This window comes from Marmota monax, unplaced genomic scaffold, assembly GCF_021218885.2.
Source record: "Marmota monax isolate L192 unplaced genomic scaffold, Marmota_monax_Labrador192_F-V1.1 WCK01_AAM20220418_F8-fsc00100, whole genome shotgun sequence".
In the NCBI taxonomy this organism is placed as follows: Eukaryota; Metazoa; Chordata; class Mammalia; order Rodentia; family Sciuridae; genus Marmota; species Marmota monax.
The window spans coordinates 4419494-4428839 of NW_026693872.1; positions in this window are offsets into that span (position 1 = coordinate 4419494).

Below are 9346 nucleotides of genomic sequence, written 5' to 3' on the forward strand. Positions count from 1 at the left end.
ATCTTAATACACAGGGCTGGGGATGTGGCTCAAGCAGTAACACGCTCGCCTGGCATGCACTAGGCACTGGGTTCAATCCTTAGCACCACATAAAAAATAAAATAAAGATGTTGTGCCCACCGAAAACTGAAAAATAAATATTAAAAAATTCTCTCTCTCTCTTCTCTAAGAAAAAAAATCTTAATACACAATAAAAGTGGAATCACAAAAGAAAACACAAGTTATTTACTATCCAATGTTGAGAAAACAGATATATACATGGAGAAAAATAAAATGATCCCTATCTCAAATCACACACACAAAATCACTTTAGGTAAAACTTATCCTGAATGTGATAGATGAAATAGCAAGTAGAAGAAACTATAGAATATATTTGTAATTTATGCATAAGTAATGACTTCATTAACAAGATCTCTCAGTCCACTGACAGTCAGTTTAAGGTCTTATAGAAAGGAAATAAAAGAAGTGTTTTGGGGTCTGCATCAGAAAATGAGAGGCTGGGGGGCAAGTCTAAATCACAGCCCCCAATTCCTGTGACCCTGGCTGGGAATGGTGGGGAAGTGTTATAAGGAGGAAACAAACTAAGTGACACCTTCCTAGGAACTTCCTGGACTAAGCAGGGGAATTGAGGAGATGGGAGGGAGGGTGTTAGCTGCTTGTATATCAAAAATTGTTTTGAGATTGATAATGGGACCTCTTACATTGCCATGAAGATGTGATCTGAGATTTTGTTACCTTGGTTTTTTTTTTGTTAACTCAGTCCATCTCTTTGAGACTTCTTTTAATGATATTAGTCCTATAAATATTCTGAAAAGTACAATATTAACATTAAAACATTCCATTTACATATAGCAAATCAGCAAAAGAAAATCTCTCAACAGATTTTCCACGTTCTCTTTATCTCCTGTCCACTTCAGAAAATTTGTCCCTGAACCAAACCCTGTTTTCTGTGTTGTCATGATGAAAACTGCCCAATTCCTGTCTCCAAATGGATCTACAATCTGTCCATTTTCTTCATCTCCTTTGTCTTACCATAGGGTAATGGTCTTTCCTTGGATCAACACAACACCTTCCTAACTGCTCCTGACTTCTACTTCCTCCCAACCCACTGGAGAATACTCGGTACACAAATCAAAATGAGTCCACTACTTTCCCTAACAAAAACATTTCAAGAGATTCTCACTACATTTAAATAACATGTGACATCCTTTCTAAGATCCACAAAATGATTGCTAACTAATTATGGGCAAGATCATGCTCTCAGTGTTTTATTTATTTATTTATTTTTAAATTTTTTTATTAGTTGCTCAAAACATTACAATGATCTTGACATATCATACATTTGATTCAAATGGGGTACGTAATCTTAATCTTATTTTTCCACGTGTACAGATTGCAGGATCACATTGGTTATACAGCCACATTTATACATAGGGCCATACTAGTGTCTATTGTATTGTGCTGCCCTTCCTATCCCCCCTCCCCTCCCCTCCCCTCTTTCTACCCAATCTACTGTGACACGTTTCTCTCTCTCTCTTTTTTCTTCCCCCTCACACCCTCTTATATGTAATTTTGCATAACAATGAGGGTCTCCTACCATCTTCCGTGCAATTCCCCTTCTCTCTCCCATTCCTATTTAATGGTAATCTTCTTCTCATGCTCTTACTCCCTGCTCTGTTTTGATTCACCCCCCCCCCTTATATCAAAGAAGACATTCTGCATTTGTTTTTTAGGGATTGGTTCTCAGTGTTTTATATTTACTAATTCTTTGAATCCTGGAAGTAGGTGTTATTATTATTCCTATTTTATAAAGGAGACCACTGAGACATAGAGCTTAAGCTGGCCCAGGTCTCTCAAACCCCAGGAGGCAGGATTCCACAACAAGGCAGATCAGGCCCTATTGTCTGCACTATAATCCCTTCTAATAAACCAGCTGTGCCACTAGAATCTCAGCATCTGGGCTCACTTCTGAAAATGTGGTAGGGTCAGATGAGGCTGGACATTGAGAGATTAGCAGGGTACACGTTTATTGGCTGCAGCCAGGTTCAGAGGTGGCTCTCACCTAAAAATTCTTCTTCTAAACCCTGAGTTCAGAAGTGTTTAGAACTTTAACCCAGTGTATGGTGGGGAGGGAGGGGGGAAGGGACCTCACAGGCTCACAATCTTCAGAAGTAGTTTTTTTTTGTTGTTTTTTTGTACTAGGCAAACAACCCAAGCCTGGATAAAAAAAATAAATCAAGGACACTCTCTGTGAAAAGCAGTGCCTGGAAAAGGGAGAGTTCCCCTCCCCTTTGCCTGCTAACTTGTCTTCAAGGACCTATCTACTGTCCTTTGAAATAAAATGCCTTTGTGCAGGACTTGGGTTAGTCTTTTATATCATACTCTGTTTCTGCAAGCATATTTCCTGCCTAAAAACTCTTTGTAGAAATTTTTGCTGATAGTCTAAGAGCAATTATGGTGAGGGTCTCTGGAGAAGTTTAATTAAGATTTTCTGGCATGGAGGGGGTTGCCACTATAGAACCTGCCATACATTCTCATTTCAGTGCCTTTGTGATCCCACTGATCCCATGCCCAGAACATGGGTGTTCTGTGCTCTTTAAAGGACTGGTTTCATCTTACTTTCCATGTCTTTCTTCATAAATAAGAAATGGTAAAATAGGTCTTGGTACATTTTTACAGTGGAATACCATGCAACTGTTTTAAAAACTAAGATGCATCTATGTGCACTGATATACAAAGATATTTAGCACATTTTTTTAAATTTTGCTTTTTTTGTGGTGCTGTGCATTGAACCCAGGGTCTCATACATACCAAGCAAATGCTCTACCTGAGCCACATCCCCCATCCCTCATTTTGCATATTTTAGATTGCTGAGCAAAGAAAGCAAGTTGCAGAATAAGGTATTAAAATCAATATGTATAGCCAGGTGTGGTGGTGTGCACCTATAATCCCAGCGGCTTGAGAGGTTGAGGCAGGAGGATCACAAGTTCAAAGTGAGCCTCAGCAACTTAGAAAGGTACTTAGCAACTCAGCAAAACCCTGTCTCTAAATAAAATACAAAAAAAGGGCTGTGGACTTGGCTCAGTGGTTAATTGCCCCTGGGTTTAATCCCTGGTATATATAGATAGATAGATAGATAGATAGATAGATAGATAGATAGATAGATAGATAAATATGTATAGAATGATTCTGTTTGTGAAAATAATTTAATTTGTAGATCTATCAAAGGTTTAAAAGGTTATACAACATTTTTAATTTGAGTGACCTCTAAGAAATGAGACGGGAAAAAAAAGAAGGGTATGAAATAGGATTTTTTTTTTTCACTTTTTGCTTTTCACATTTCTTATTGTCTGAATTTTTAATCCACAGTTGATATAAGTAATATAATAATAATTCTAAGATAAAGTATTTTTGGTCTGTGTTAAATGCTTGAGCTCTAAGTTTTATGACTTTGATATTCTAATTTTTGCTATCTTCATCTCTTTCATAGATATCTCTAGATACATTCAATTTACTTCTCTTTCTTTAAAAATACTTTTTTTATTTGTTCTAATTAGTTATACATGTTTAATTAGTTATACATTATATGTACATTAGTTATACATTAGTTATAGGATGCATTTTGACACAGTAAAATTCTTTTTTTTAAGCTGAGTTTTTCTGAAGTGCTGGGACATTCCAAGGTGATTGATTATTTTAACCTAATTACACTATCCAGCCATAGTCATCAGACTAAATGTTTTCTTCATTTCCTCTCAATCCTAAAATATCTCATGAACATCTGCCTTAACTAAGTCTCCAAGTTTTAACTTCCACCTTCATAATTCCAACTGGTGAGTGGACATAAAGTGTACACTTTATGTACAGAAAGGTTGTGCTATTTGTTCTCTGAAGACACCCCTCACCACCACTGCCTTGAAGATCCCACTTATTCAAAATAAGCCTTTCTTGACAATCTCTATACTGGCCACTCCAGATCTGTATATTCCATCCAGCTTTCTCCTGAGAGAGCCATAACCACTACTCTGGATGTTCCATCACACATCAAATTCTGTGGGCCCCAAACTGAACTCCTCATTCTGTCCCACCTGCCTTCACTTCCCTTGCTAGATAATGACACCCTTGTTCCTCCAAGCCAGAACCTGGAAGTTGCTCCAGCTCCTCTCTCTCCTTCACCTCCACATCCTAGCTAGTATCTAGAGGGATCATTTCTAGCAGCAGTCCAGTCAAGAGAGATCAGCTACACAATAATTTGAACAGGGAAAGTCTGATATAAATAATCACTAACTATAACTGGGGTAGAGGTAATAAGGAACTAGTGAGAAGTAAAGAGAAGGCAAAACAATGTGGGAGTAGTGGATATAAGGAGGAGCCCTTCCCCTGGCTTTGAGATTTAGTGTTTGAAGGAGGACCTCCTTTCTCCTCCAGATATGAAATCCAGACCCTGTTGGAGAGAGCACGGCCCTGGCTTACTGGAACATTGAGAAATTGCTCCGGTTACACTCTGACAGAACTGAATCAGCCCCTTGGAGTTTTCCAGAAATTTTTCCTCCAGGGTGCCAGGGAGAGCTATTCATGGGGCAGCTTCAAAGCCATGTGCTGTAGTTCCAGGAGAAGCTGCCTGCTGCTGGTGCTGCTGCCCCTGCACCGGGCACTGCTGGGTGCCACTAGGTGCTTGTACTTGCTGCATACTGTAGGAGCTGGACGATGGAGAAGCTGTGAATGCTGCAGGAGCCAGAGGCTTCTACTACAAAACCTGGCTGGGAGTGAGGATGGCTGATCTGGAGGAAGCTGCTGGGAGCTAGGTGCTACTGGCCGCAGGTGCTGCAGGAGTGAGTGGGAACCCGGAGACACTGTCAGCAGACCTTAGAAGCTCAGGTCTGTAGAGAGAAGTGCTCACTGCTGGTGCTGGAGTTTGGGGAAGCCTCTTTGCTGCAGACCCCTGGAAGATACACACTAGAACCAGGAAGTAAATCCTTTCATCCTGTAAGGCCTGTCCATTTAGTCTTTGTCCTAAAAATTAGGGAAAGCCATTCCATTGTTGATTTCAAGGCATGTGGTACCATGACCTGACTTACATTTTTTTCTATCAACATCAAGAAAATATTCAAGCCCCGTGGAGAGAGGCAAACAATGAACACAGATGTTCTAAAATCTTTTAGATTCTACAATTAACATTTTGCTCCTGACTTAATTTTTAAATTAGATCACAATGACATTTGTCTAGGCATTAAAAAGGGGGAAATATAATCTTTTCTTCTCAGGGAGAATACAAAAAATTTTAGAGATGGTACAGCCTAGCTAATATAAAGATTAGGAAAGCATAAATGCAGGGAAGCACAAGGGATTGCTGCAAAATTCCAAACACAACTGTAAGAAAAGGGTTCCAGAATTCTTTTCTCAGACACACCCTATTTCCCATTTCACCTTTGTGAATTATGATTCCATCTCTAAAGTAATGGTTTGAATCTTTTAATAACCCTATTTTCTCTTATTAGAATTTTAAATAAAGTGCTTCAAGTTGTAAAAACTCTACAAACACTAATTTAGTTTCTGAGTTACTTTGCAGTCAGTTGTGGTGGTGTAAGCCTGTAATCCCTGTGACTCAGGAGGCTAAGACAGGAGGATTGAGAGTTCCAGGCCAGCCTCAGCAATTTAGCAAGGCCCTCAGGAACTTAGAAAAATAAATAAATAAAAACTTAGTGTCAAAAAATAAAAAGGGGACTGGGGTTGTGGCTCAGGGGTAGAGTGCTTGCCTAGCATGTCCAAGGACCTGGGTTTGATCCTCAGCACCACATAAAAGTAGATAAAATAAAGGTATTATATCCAACTATGACTAAAAATAATATTGAAAAAATAAAAATAAAAAGGACTGAGGATGTAATTTGGTTATAAAGTGCCCCTGAGTTCAATCCCTGTACATACCCCACCAAAAAACCCCCAAACAATGCAAGAACTTGCAATACCACAGATAAATGAGAGATGGAAGAGGGAAACCCAAATTTTAAAAACATGACCTGTGTTAACCAATTAGATAAGGAAGGGAATGTTGAAGAATGTTTCAAGCAGAGACTTTTGGAGGGCACAGGTGGAGTAAATTTAAAACCATGAATTTTCTGGACTGCGCTGCAGGGTAAAGATCTACAATCCCTGCCAATCTGAGACAACAGAATCACAAGTTCCAGACCATTCTGGGCAATTTAGGGAGACCCTATTTCAAAGAACCAAAACAAGGAGCTGGCCTGTAATCCCAGCAACTAAGAAGGCTGAGGCAGGAGATTCATAAATTTGAGACCAGCCTCAGCAACTTAGTCAGGTCCTAAGGACTTAGTGAGACTCTGTCTCCAAATAAAAATAAATAGGGCTGGGGATGTGGCTTAGTGGTAAAGCTGGGTTCAATCCTCTGTATCAACAAAATAAAAATTAAATAAAACAAACTAACAACAACAACAAAAAAGTGCTGAGCCAGGCACGGTGACACACACCTGTAATCTCAGCTGCTTGGGAGGCTGAGGCAGGAGGATCATGAGTTCAAAGCCAGCCTCAGCAATTTAGCAAGGCCATGAGCAACTCAGCGAAACCTTGCTGCTAAATAAATAAATAGGGTTGGAGATGTGACTCTATAGTTGGTAGTTAATGAAACCTGGGTTCAATCCTCAGTATCAGAGGGGGAAAAAGAGTTTAATTTTGAACAAGTTAATTTTTAGAAGCCTCTAAAATGTCCAGGTAAATATTCCAACAGGTAACAGGATTTTTTTTTTCTTTCTTTCTTTCTTTTGGTACCAGGGATTGAATCTATGGTCTGTGCATTCTAGGTGAGTGTTCTACTACTATGTACAGCCTTTTTAAAAACTTTTTACTTTGAGACAGGGACTCATTAAGTTGCCCAGGTTTACCTAGAACTTGTGATCTTCCTGTCTTAGCCTCCTGAGTTGCTGGGATTAAAGGTGTGTGCCACCATGCTCGGTGACAACTGGAATTAAGCATGAATTTGAGGAGGGTGTTCAAAGTTGTAAATATAAATATAAACCAAAGGAAATAGGTCCCTAATTAAAACTGAAAGTAGATAAGGTGTGCTCTGTAAAATATGTAAGAAGAGAGGACAACTGTCACCTTGAGTCATCACAAAATCTCTGGTTCTCATATACCTTAAATACTGATACTGTTCCAGATGACCAAGCCAGAATCAAGTTGTCAACTTTTATAACTCAATAATAAAAAGATAAGTAACCCATTTAAAATTAGGCAAGTATCAGAATAGACATTTCTCCAAAGAAGATTTACAAATAGCCAATAAACACATGAAAAGATAATCATTATTGTTATTAGAGAAATGCAAATGAAAACCACAATGAGATAGCATTTCACATTCATTAGGATGGAGATAGGGATGTGTGTGTGTATGTATGGATATATATGTACAAATATATACATATAAATTATAAAGTGCAAAACAACTAGTACTGGTGAGACTTGAAGAAGTTGGAAGCTTCATACACTGCAGGGTAAAATGAAAAATGAATGATAACTTCTGTGGAAAACAGTTTAGCAGTTCCTTTGCACTCACCAAGGGGTAAAACTATTGTGTTTGGTTACACTAACAATTCCACTGCTAGATGTATACTCCAGAGTGAAAACATGCTCATACAAAAACTTATACATGAATGTTCATAGCAGCATTATTTATACTAGCTAACAAGTGGAAACTATCCAAAAGTCTATTAAAAGATGAATGAATAAATAAAATGGAACATATTCACATAACGGAATATAATTCAAGAATAAAAAGGAATGACTTACTGGCACATTCTACAATATGGATGAATCTTGAAAACATACTGAGTCAATAAAGCCAGTTACAAGGAACTCAAATTGCCATTTATAGGAAATGTCTAGAATAGGTAAATCTATAGAGAAAATCTATATAAACACTGCTAGTGGGACTGCAAATTGAGAAAACCACTCTGGAAAGCAGTATAGAGATTCCTCAAAAAACTAGGAATGGAACCACCATTTGACCCAACTATCCCACTCCTCATTATATCCAAATGATTTAAATTCAGCATACTACAGTGACACAGCCACATCAATGTTTATATCAGCTCAATACACAATAGCTAAGCTATGGAACCAACCCTAGATGCCTTTCAATAGATGAATGGATGAAGAAATTGTGATACATATATAGAATGGAATATTGCTCAGCCATAAAGACATTTGCAAGTACATGGATGGTCCTGGAAACTACCATGCTAAATGAGATAAGCCAATCCCTAGAACACCAAAGGTCAAATTTTATCTGATATGTGGAAGCTAACACACAAAAAGGGGAGAAAATAGATATTCAGTAGACTAGGCAAAGGGAAATGAAGGGAATAGGAAAAGGAAAGACAGTGAAATTAATCCAAAATAATTTTTCTATGTACTTATATGAATATACTATAGTGAATCCCATCATCACTTACATTCATAAGAATGGGGTCCTAACTGCATACAATAAAACTCATGCTTGTACAATCATATCAAAATGAATTCTGCTGTTATGTATAATTAAAAGAAACAATAAAAATAAAAAAAGAAAATCTACAGAGAAGTTTCCCCAGGGATGTAAGTATTGAGGGGGATAGAAAATGACTACTTGAGTACAGACTTCAGTGTTTGAGACTATTGTAAAATTGATTTTGATGATGGTTGTACAATTCTGTAATATACTAAAAACCATGATCTATAGACTTTAAATGGGGGGAATTGCATGGTAAGTTACATCTTTCTTAATTTTTTTTGTTTCTTTGTGTGAGTTATATCTTAATAAATTTTTGCTTTTCTTCTTACAAGTTCAAATGCTCTTTACAAATAAGTATTAAAGTACCTTATCAGCCTTTTTTCTTTTCTTTTCTTTTAATGGATGGGGATCACTAAAGTGCAGAAGCTGAGATCAGGTACCTACTTCCAAAACTGGGCTCTTCCCACTAAACCCAATATATGCTTTGGGGCAATGGCTGTACTGGGTGTGCTATGTCATTAACATAGACCAAACACCTTGTGTCTTGATGTCAGAATGTATTGAATAGCAATAAATTTACAGGCTACACCACTTTTATCTGTGGCAGTTCACTGAATGCTTGTGGATCACCTGGTAGTCATAGCCAATGAATTTCTAATATTTATAACACTCAAGTCACATATCATACTTTACATAGTTATATATATGTATGCATATGTGTATATATATTGCATATAGAGAGACATATATTACACATATATTACAGAAAAGCTATGAAAGGGTTAGGGCAGCTATAGGGGTTCAGGAGGCTGACCTGAGAGCAAAGGCAGAGAACAGATACAA